The sequence below is a fragment of the Triturus cristatus genome, chromosome 8 (assembly GCF_964204655.1).
Source record: "Triturus cristatus chromosome 8, aTriCri1.1, whole genome shotgun sequence".
Classification (NCBI taxonomy): domain Eukaryota; kingdom Metazoa; phylum Chordata; class Amphibia; order Caudata; family Salamandridae; genus Triturus; species Triturus cristatus.
In genome coordinates, this window is record NC_140591.1 from 1,661,522,574 (window position 1) to 1,661,534,798 (window position 12,225).

At 41.3% G+C, this 12,225-nt stretch overlaps 1 protein-coding gene across 1 annotated transcript in view; it reads left to right on the top strand.

Annotated features, from left to right (window-relative positions):
• The window catches only part of LOC146808507 (transient receptor potential cation channel subfamily M member 2-like), a 206,396-nt gene that overhangs the window by 161,986 nt on the left and 32,185 nt on the right, over positions 1-12,225 (top strand). The gene's annotated exons all lie outside the window — the stretch shown is intronic.

A 12,225-nucleotide genomic window follows, 5' to 3' on the forward strand; every position in this document is an offset into this window, starting at 1 on the left:
CAGTGTCAAGTTTCATATGGCCATTATCAGCCACACTTACCATTTACAGAAAATGGTTCTCGGACTAGTCAGCTCCAAACTTCTCCAGATTGATCCTTGAATGGTACAACATCCTCCTCAGGTGACCTTGCATTTGAATACCATCATGGAGCCAGATTCACAAATATTAAAGTGCATAAAATGGTAGTACAGTAATACTACTTACCTACTACAAGATGCAATTCACAAACCTACAGGTGAGATCTCCCCCTCCATCTCTCCTATTCTTTCCATTGGGAGATCTCCACATATGTACGTTTGCTACATTGGTCCTCATTATGAGTGGCTTCCTAATTTCTTTGTGGCCGGTAACAACAGTTACCAACCCCACTGTAATCATGAAATCTACAGAATCACCACAGATCTCTTAATTTTCACAGGGAGATTTCAGCAGCTAAATGCAGCCTAAATCTCCGGGTGAAAGCCTGGCCCAAAATAAGGAATTCCTAGGGGATACTTTCCTGGAATTACGGACTCCCCAGTGATTGCTCATTTGTTAGTGGGCCCTCAGGGTCCAACTCATAATGGGCCAGATTTTGCCCACCCCCACATATACCGCTACTCTTTATATCGGGAACCAGGAGGGGAGGGGGGAATCCAGCCCATTTACAGGGCCGCTTATAATGAGGGCCTTAGTACTAAATGTGGGACAGCGCAGAGGAAGCGGTGAGAAAATGGGGAATATCTACTGCAAAATGGTAGGGGTTTAAGAAAAAAAACAAAAAACACACTTCCATAGAACTTAATAAAGGCAGGTCTTAAAATAATTACCCATAGGAATAGGAAATAGTGTTAAATAAATACATATAATTTGACTTTTAAAATATATTTACATATATTCATATGTATGGCGATATACAAGGAATAAATTGAATTTGCACTACCGTCTGGTCCGTGTCCGTTGTTCGTGAGGCAAGGAGGATTCCTGTTGTCTTGATGCGGTGGTGATTATATATTCATATGTATATGTGTGTGGGTCTGTCTCTGTGTCTGTGTATAGACTCCATTCCTGGCACTGGGAAAAGCACACTGCATTACAGTCAGGTGATCAGCAGCCGACAGGAAGCAGCTGAAACATCCCATAGTCAATCATTTTGCCACAAGGAAGTGCTGCCACTCTATGAAGATGTAATTAATAGATTTTATTAGGGCATGGCTTCATGCCCATGCAATCAACCAAAAGGATCTTTCTCAAGACTGATATCATAACAGATATTTTGCAAACCCTGGTTGGTTGTTGCTTTGTTATATCGACATAACCACTGAGCCAAAACTGATGCATGCAAGTAAATTCAATTCCATCTGATTGCTTAATAATGTTAATGGTTCCTGAATATATATAGAACTAGGTCCAATACAAAGTCTTGCCCAAGTGGGCGATCCTAGATATAAAAGATGTTGGCCATTTAAGCAAGGTAGTTACTAAAGCTTGACTAATTGGTCATTAAATTACTTAATATACAATTGACAATAGAATTACATGAAAATCGTCATAAAGCCCAAATGGGCAAAAAACTGAATTAAATTGCATTACACATGTATGATTCGTAGTCACAGAGAGTTTTTTCCACTTTATTGATCACTAGGATTGTGGCCATTCGGAGATCGCAACGCAGTACCCCTTTGATTCTTGCAATTTCAACAAATGTGTTCCTTGATCTCTTATGTATGTATATAATCTTATCACAAGAAAAATTCACATTTTTTGTTGTTTTTATATGACTCACAATTGGGCCATTGAAATTATCTTCTTTCCTTGTTGGCCAGACACAAATCTGATTTTGGATTCCAGAAAAGGGTACCGACCAGCTCATTGTTCAAGGATCTAAATTTTCTCTATGAGATTGAGGGGCTCCTTATAAATTTGTTAACCAAAGCTTTCACCAAACAATAAAAATGTGCCATTCTTGGTGATGAAAGGCTATAAACACATAAATGATCAAGAGATACATCTGCACATTTTTCTTGTTTTGGTAATTTAATGATGCGCTAGAAATATTGTTTGTATTTCATGGATGGCAGATATGTTTTATAGGTTTTAAGTTTCAGTTTATATTGAATGTTTTTTGAAAATTAGATTTATTGGTGTAAAAGGGTGATTACTACCTATGCTCTACCGTCACATAAGTCCCTTTTCCTATTAAGCAGGGAATAGACGATAAGCTCCGATTGTCACAGTTTATAGGCATACAGCGCGTATGCGCGAAACCCTGTCAGGGCTGCTTTGATGAGTTGTGTCTAGTGAACGACGTGAACAACAACAACACTATTTGATAAAAGCATGATGCAATTACACAGTGAGCAATGGCATGCAGAGGTATTGGCACATATTCTCATGTAAGATATAATTGTTTGTACTGTTTGTATTGCTGTGCAGCATATTGTGTTGTTTACATATTATTGTGCGATATACTACTACTCTGACCATGGGTTTGCATCTTCGATGTCAGATTCCAAACATATCTGTACGAATTGACTATAACAGTCATGTTAATGTAAAATACCAATAAAGATATTTAAACATAAAAAAAGAGATTCATCTGCCCTTGCCACATATGATATGTGAGAAGTACTGTCTTCCCAGTGAGGAAGAATATTTTGGAGAACAGAATGGCAATCACTAACTTTTTTCAGGGTTCACACAGTTGAGAAACTTGAGAGAGGAGGGGAGAGAAAAAATGAAATTAGGGAATTTAGATCATCATTATATTTTACTGTTTGACACTCGTCACCCTCATGGATTGAACTGTGATAAGGACCTCTTAGGACACTTACTGAAGATGAACGTAATCACTAAAAATGATGCTTCCTTCCTCATCATGGATTGTATATAGTGGAAAGACAGGTACTGCAATCTTAACTCTGCGTATTCTTTTCTCTTTCTTTTACTTTTACAGCACTATGCACTATGAATTGTTGAGATTATGATGGAACAATATGATGATGTGATATTAAGAGCCAATGGAATGATTATATGTTAACAATGAAGAATTGTTCTCCTACATGTGGTATACCATTTGATGCAATTTTTTGCGTACTGTCCCAAATTTTGCAGGATATCACGGAAATACTTCACTATATAGCGAGGACAAGTCATTATGTAATTGACTGAACGCCTTTACAAAAGTTAAAGGCAGCCATGTTATTTTTAGGTACACTTTGCTTTTGTTCTTCATTTAGCCCTTAGATGTAGGCAATATGTTTAATATTTTCCCCTACCTATTACCACTTAATTATAGGAAAAAATATTTATAAGTTTCTATATAGTTTTAAAAAAAATGTAAGGAGTACTGCAATATCAAAAAACAAAATATGTAAAACAAAACCAAAATTCACTGTATTTTTACAAATATAGGGTACTGCAGTGTATTTTCCAGTTTCAACATTTTTAAATCTTCCCAAAAATTCTACGGAATACTGTAGTAATACCTGCTACTTACAGTTTTTTTTTATTTGCAGTTCTCCCTGAATTACTGTCAAAATGTATAGAAAATAATAAATACATTTATCCACTTATTAACACTTTAATAAAGGGTTGATAGGAAGGAACCAACAATAAAACCTACTACTTACCTAGATCTAGGATCCTAACCCAGAAAGCAGCGAAATGAAGAACGCAGAACGCAGCCAAAATGTGTTGAAAATGACAAGGCTACCATTTACGTTCAGTAAACACAGCCATTAGCCAATCACATACTGCCTTATCATGCACATGTACAGCAGTATCCCGCGAACTTACTGTAGTACTGTATATACTAAGTATTTTAAAAATAACTTTAGCACTACTTACAGTATTCACACATACTACTAAAATTGACCATTTACACCAAATCTACCTTCCTTCGACATTGCAGCTACATCTGTTAAAAATGTAATGCTACGTCTGTTTCAATTGTCGCACTCCACTGTACACCACTCCGATCTATGCCACTCCACTCTACACTAAGACACCCTACATCACTCCACTCTACACCATTACTCTCAACAACATTACACTGTATGCTATTATACTCTACGCCACTCCATTTGATAATACTTCAGTTTATGCTACTACACTGTAGACCCCTCAACTCTACGCTACTCCACTGTATGCCATTCCACTGTACACAACTCCACTCTACACTACTACACTCTACACCACTACACTGTATGCTATTACAATCTTTGCCATTCCATTTGATAACACTTCAGTGTACGCTACTACACTGTAGACGTCTTAACTCTACGCTTCTCCACTGTACGCCAGTCCAATGTACACAGCCTTACTCTATGGCACCACATACTAAACTGTTCCGCTCTATGCCACTCCACTGTATGCCTCTTCAGGGTACACCACTGCACTGTATGCTATTCCTCCGTATGCCTCTCCACTATATGCCACTCCACTCTACGACAATTCACTGTATGTTTTTACACTGTACATCACTCCATTCTACAGTACCACACTCTACGGCACTATACTCGTTGACACTACAATCTACTCTATGCCACAACACTCTACAACACCCTACTGTACGACACTCCACTATATACTATTTCTCTCTACACCACTCTGTAACACTCTACTCTGTGGTATTGTATTGTATGCCCCTACACAATACCTCACTCCACTGTATGCCTCTCCACTTTACGCCACTGTACTTTACGCTACTCCACTGTATGCTATTGCACTCTACCACACTACACTCTTCGCCACTCCACTCTTCACCCATCCACTGCCTGCTATTTTACTGTACACCACTCCAGTCTACTGCACTCCACGCTTTGCTATTCCACCTAATGCCACTCCACTATACACCACTCCATTATACATACACCACTCCACTATACACAACTCCACTGTACACCACTCAACTATATTCTATTCCACTATATGCAATTCAACTCTATGCGACTCAGCTTTACCCTATTTGACTCTATGCCACTCCACTCCATGCCAGTACACTGTATGCTATTCTACTGTATGCTACTACACTATACCCCACTTCACTCTACGCCATTGGAATGCTGTTCCAATCGACTCCACTCCACTCTACGGCATTCCAATATACACCATTCCAGTCTGTGCAAAGCTACTCTACGCTATTTCAGTGTGTGCTCCTATAGTGTACGCTATTCCTCTTCACTCTGCGCCATTCCCCTCGATACCACTCCACTGTATGCTATTCCACTGTATGCCACTCCATTCTACCACACTCCACTCTATGCCACTCCACTCTACACCACTCCCCTGTACTCCACTCCACTTTGTGTTATTTCAGTGGGCGCCACTTCACTTTACCCCTCTCCACTTCAGTACAGCATTCCACTGTAAGCTATTCCACTCTATTACACTACACTGTACGCCAACGCAGTCAATGACACTCCACTCTACACCTCTCCACTCTATGCTCTTGCACTGTACGCCACTCACTTTATGACACTCCACTGTACACTACTCCATTCTGAGCCACTTCACTCTCCCCAACTCCACCCCACTCCACTATACACTCCACTATACAACACTACTCCACTCAACAACAGTCTACACCCCTCCACTGTACCACACTATACTCCACTGTATAACACTATACTGTACAACAATGTACTCCTCTCAATGCCACTATACAACACTCTGCTTTACTTTATAGCACTTTACAACACTCTACTCCATGACACTCTATGCAACTTCCTCCATGCTGCTCCCCTCAAGTTAATATACCCTATTCTATCAGGCACTACTACACTGTACTATACTATTGCACTCTATGGCACTGTACTGTAGGCTACTCTATGCCACTCAATTGTATGATAGTCTATCCAACTCTACTCTACCGTACTGTACCGCACTCTAGTCCACAACACTTTAATCCACTCTTTGACATTCTACAACACGTTCCGACACTCTAGATCACAGCAGCCCCACACCACTCGACAACACATTAATACACTGCATATTACACCACTACACTCTACTCGATTAGACACCACTGTACTCTAGAACACGCTACTCCACTCTACTGGGCTTCACTCCACTCTACTCCACTGCATGCCACTTGACTTTACCCCACTGTATGGCACTGTACAGCGCTCCACTGTACACCGCCCCACTGTACCACACTGTTATCCTCTCTATACAACTCCATTCTACAAAACTCTACTACAGTCTGTGCCACTAAATAGTACTGTACTCGACTCTATGCCCCTACAGTACACTGTGCCTACCTCTAATCCACTCTATGCCACTACACCTTAGTGTACAACACTCTACTCCACTGTACGATGCTTTCCAACAATCCTCGACACACAACCCCAATGTACTGTACAAGACACCATGCCAATTTATAACAATTTACTCAACTGTACACTAGGCCTTTCCACTCTTGTGCACTCCATGCCACTGTCCTATAGAGCAGACCTCTACACAAGATAACAGTTTCCTCCACTGTACACTGTACACTTCACCATTTCACTCTCCTATGATCCTCAACTCAACTCCATTCTATCCCACTCCACTGCTCAACAATCCACTCTATGCCACTCCACTGTACACTTTCCACTGTGCGCCACTCCACTATACCACATTCAACTCAACTCTACGACACTATGGGCCAGATGTACGACCCTAAATTGCATGTGCAAACGGGTTTGCAACCCGTTTGCGCATGCAAAATGACCCAGGGCCATGTACACTTCCTTGCGACTCGCTATTTAGGAATTGTGAGTCGCAAGTAGGAAGAAGCGTTCCCTTCCTAATTGCGTCCGCAAACCAATGTACGAATGTTTTGTGACCACAATTGGAGGAGCGCGGAGTGCTCTACAAGGACACACACTTAATGTCTCCTTTACTCAAAGTAAACCTTCTTAGAAGGGAGACATTATTTCCATTTCTCGCTGTGCAGATGCAGAACCAGTGCATGCCTGAATACATACTGTACTACACCAACACAATGAAATTGATATACATATAAATAGTATCTATTTCATCACAAGACGGGAGGCTACCATTATGCAATTACCTTCATTGCTGTCCTAACATGTAACCTTTAAAGAACATTATTACATCATAAACCAAACAATGTTCAGAACATATAAGCATTCAGTGCACACAGCCTTCATCCCCTTTTTTGGCTGCTGCTTAACAGATAAGTGCCTTAATTTTATGTGTTTATTCAGTTAAGTTCAGTTCAAACCACTTTATTTCAGCCACCAAGGCCATAAAAGTACAGACAATTTAAAATGGATATAATAAATTAAACACAATTAAAATTCAACCATAAGAGATATCAAAGAAAAACGTACACACATTGTAATAGATATTATGAATAATGAAAAAATACATTAATTCATAATTAAGTTCCTTAGTTATCTAAAAGCATATAAATGTGTACTCAGTTGTTTATGATATAGAGAGATGCCATTATATTGTGATATTTACAAGACAACAATAAACACATACAAAGTACAATACACTTAAATAAAGTCATTTAACAGGGTGACAAAGGGCTTTACTGCGGAGCACTCACGTAGCGCCCAAGAATTTAGTGAATGAAATGGCTGTTGCTGAGCAGAGATCCGATTTAAGAATACGTAGGGCTTCCAGGTGGGTATGTACACCTAGTAACCTGCATATGGGTGCAAGCCAAGTATGCCGAGGAGATTAATAATCTGGACAGGCAAGCAAAACATGGGAGATACTCTCTCTCTCTCACGAGGAGTTACAGATAGGACAGCAAATGCCCTCCTTGCCAGTCCATCCTGAAGTGAACACTCTAAGGGGTAGTGTGCCTATTCGAAACTGAAAACATAGTTTCCTACTGAATGGAACAGACACTAAATCCCAGAAGTACTCGAGCCCCCATTTGGACTTAATACCAATAAAGTCACTGGTTAACTTAAAACTGACTGCGCTCCGAAATTCTTCCGTCATCACCAGTGACCAATATTTCTTTTTCAACATTGAAGCCGGGTGGTCCCACAAATCATGGAGCCCTAATGAGTACAATGCTGCCTTCATATTTGAGAGCCATGAAATTTTATTAAATTGGTCAGCCTTCATGACATCCTTTAAACTTTCTACATAATGGGCAAGTTCAGTAGTGGTCAACAGGCTTCTCCAGTACAATAGGGGCCGTAAGTGGATTTTACCCGATGCCCCAGTGACTCCCAAGTCACTAAACAGTGGATATAACGGGGTACTAGGTGAACGATGATACAAGTTTCCTACGGAACTTATTCTCAGTTCTTGTGAGATCATCATGTTTGGAAACCCCCCATAATTCAGCCCCGTATAGGCCTGAGTCCAAGCCTTGACCTCATAGATCTTGAGTGCAGCTGAAATGGATTTAGTGTGGAATGAAACAAAATCCTTAATTATTACACCTAAAATCTGTTTAAGCTTAGTGGTTATTAAGTTTTGACTTCTAGGGCTTTGTTCTAGATTCTAGGTCATCTTTGGGCCTTTCCAATTTATAGATGGGTCTTTGTTTTCAGAAATCCATTTATTTATTTCGGATTCATATTTGAAATTAATCAATAGAATGATTAATGTTATTTAATGATTTTTGCATGGTAATTTCTCTCTATTGGTGTATATTTGGGCCTTTTGGATTGCTTTTATTTATTTAAAAAGTATTCTTAACAGTTTGAGTCTGCTGCCTTCAGATCAGACGCGCTGGCTGAAAGACGCCACTGCTGTCTGATCGCATTTAGCCTCCTCTGCTACTGAGCCGCACCCCGCGTTGATGCGAGTACACTCTACTTCCTAAACTGACGGGCGAGGCTTAGAGCACACATTATTTTGGGCAGCTGCAGATTATAAATAACGTTTCTATGCAATAACTGTTGCTTTACAATTAATGACACGATGCATCAGCGCATGGAGCGGATTTCTTAGCAACAACCGTTGCCTTGCAGAAGACGCCATGCTGAGACACAATCTACGGCATTTCACGTTGCCATAGAGACACTTCACAGGGCAAAGTCCTTTCACTATTTTGCTGTTTTTTCCCGATCGCGAGGCATGCAAATTGCGTTACCTGACAACCACCCTTGCTTCACTGGTGTTTTTAGGTCTCGCTGAGACAGCGAAAGCTGTCTCTTTGAGACATTTTGTAAGTGGGCTTTTAAAAGTGCTACCCACATGGTTTTGCTGGCCTGGGGCTTGAGTGCACGATGGCGTGCACGTGCACAGCTGCTCCTTGCATTCCCCCCTCCCTTCTCACCCAGCCCTTTTATGCTCTGCTCGATTACTTTCACTTTCGCCGCTTTGACCCTTGCATTCCCCCCTCCCTTCTCACCCAGCCCTTTGATGCTCTGTTCGATTACTTTCACTTTCGCCGCTTTGACCCTTGCATTCCCCCCTCCCTTCTCACCCAGCCCTTTGATGCTCTGCTCGATTCCTTTTCACTGTCCTTAAATCCCTTTGTAAGTCCATCTTGTTTGGGTCACCTTTGCTTCATTAGACCCATCTTTCCCGACTAGGAACCGGTTATTTTAGTCCACTCCCTTTAATTTACTTTAATAATAAACTCTCGCCTTAAGTGAAGCAATTGACTTTTAAATGTCGTCGTAATCTTACAGCCTTGTTCTCAAACAAGAAAACTCCTCTCCTTCCACACGTTTCCCATTCGGCCATCTTTTCTTCTGCAGTAGTTGATAACATTGTGGCGATGTTTTAACCAAAGTATCAGGTTTCTGCAATTTTGTAACGACGTGGTGATGCACATACTTTCTGTATGTTGTACATTCCGCTGCCCCTAATGTGTCCGAAGTTTGTGAGCTGTGATGCATGCTAGCGCGATCCCACGCCATGCGCCTCTTCAGCCCTCCTAAAATATACCATCCTCACTCTCCAGGTTAGAATTCGACACTTCAAAAACAAACGTGTAGCAACGATCTTCTATTAATAATGCTATAATGGCAGCGCTTCTATGCATTCCATCGTAAATGTTCTGTGGAAAGTATTTTTATTTTATCATTTTGCAGTGGTTCCGGTAGGTCGGCAGTCATTGATTCCTTGTTTGTGTACCTTTGCCCAGGGGCGTTTCTTCAATTGGTGCAGCAGGTGCAGTGGCACCAGGGCCCACGAACGCTGATAATTCGTGTATTTAATATAACTGTAGCATATTGAGGAGGTTGGGGGGTCATTTACTTACTTGCCCTGGGGTCCATGACACTGAATAGGCTGGTGTTTCGCCACGTAATTTCATTGGTCAGTGTTTAGCATTCGAGGTTGTACTCCTGAGTGACGTGACATAGAATGTAAGATTGATTGTGCCAGGGCATGAAAAGGAAATGCTGCTCAGGGCGCCAATTGTGTAAGGCGTCTAGACCTCACATATGCTCTTCCCTCTATGTTTTTCTCTCTGGTCTCACATGTGCTATTCCCTCTGTATTTTCACTCTGCCCTCACATGTGCTTTTCCCTCTCTATTTTTCTCTCTTTCCTCACACATGCTATTCCCTCTGTATTTGTCTCTCTTCCCTCACATGTACTCTTCCCTCTGCATTTTTTCTCTATGCTCTCACATGTGCTCTTCGCTCTGTATTTTTTTCTCTGCCCTCGCATGTGTTCTTCTCTCTATATTTTTCTCTCTGCTCTCACATGCTCTCTTCCCTCTATGTTTTTATCTAAGGTCTAACATGCGCCCTACCCTCTGTATTTTTTTCGCTTTGCTCTCACATGAGCTCTTCCCTCTCTATTTTTCTCTCCTCCCTCACATGGACTCTTCCCTCTGTATTTTTCTCTCTGCCCTCACGTGCTTTTCCCTCTGTATTTTTCTCTCTGCCTTCACATACTCTTCCCTGTATGTTTTCCTCTTTGCCCTCAAGTGCACTCTTCCCTCTGATCACATGCATACACAACTATGCACACATACAAACACACACATGCATTTACACACACATATGAACATATACAAACACACACAGACATGCATAAACATATGCATATACATGCACACCAACACACCAACCCCACATACACATATAAACAAGCACGCACACCAACATACTCAAACACATATACATACACACAAACATGCATACACAGACATAGGTATACACACAAACATGTGTACACATCCATGAAGACAAATTAACACAATGACACACCCATACTTGCACACCAACACACACATGCATACACAAACATATACACATACAAACACACACACATGCATACACGCACAGATATATACATATAGACACACACACTATGCACACACACGCATCTCCCGTACTGTCTCAGGGGAAGAGTCGGTGTCAGCTGTCTCCTAGAGGGAGATCTCGCATGAGACAGTAAGACTCAGAGACATGTGGCAGTGGGGAGAGACAGACATGCCTCCCTTTAATTGTGTTGTTGCAAGATGGGGACTATCTTCTGCCACTGGTGCATTCAGATAAGCGGCAGGAAGTTCGTCGGACACATGCACTGGTTTCAATTTCGAGAAAGTTGGGTGAACGTTTCACAGATCGGGAGTGTGTGTCAACAGGTGTTTCTCCTTCACGGCAAGGCCAATCAGTACGTTTTGTTTAACCGTGTGGTCATGAATCCTTGAATTGCATAAGTGAGCGGGTATGGATGTAAACAAAAATGTAACACTAATACCACATTTTCTGTCACTCTTGTGAACAGGTTTGCTGTGAATGTATGAATGAGAATGGCGTTTTAGAATACGTTGCATGGAAAAGGGTCAACATGGTGTGTACATGTTTTTGGGTGTTTTTTTTTTTTTTTAATTTATTTTTTATTAAATGGTTAACGCCATGATATACCGGATTCGGATGCTTCATTGCAGATCAGTTGTTTGGCCCGTGGTTATTTACGAGTTTGGAAAATACTTTTGTATTGTTTCGATTCTTTTTGTCTCTGCCCTATCTATTGGCTGCGTCCTTACTCTCTCCCATCTTCTCTCTCCACCTCTTTGCTACATGTTCTCTCGTAATGTTTTCATTTTCCCCAACTCTCCTCTTTACTCTCTCTAATTCTTTTTTTGCTCCTTTTCTGTCTCTGTCCCTTCTCTCCTCTTTCTCTCCCCACCTGTCCCTTCTCTAACCCCACTCCTCTTCCTCTGCCCACCCCCCCCATCCCTCTCTCTCGCAGTACTGCAGCATAGGCAGCACCAGGTCTCTGATGCCTTCTCAGTGTTGGCCCAGGGGGTGGAGGAGGTAAGTCAGCCCCCCAAGTGAATCCCATTATCAACAG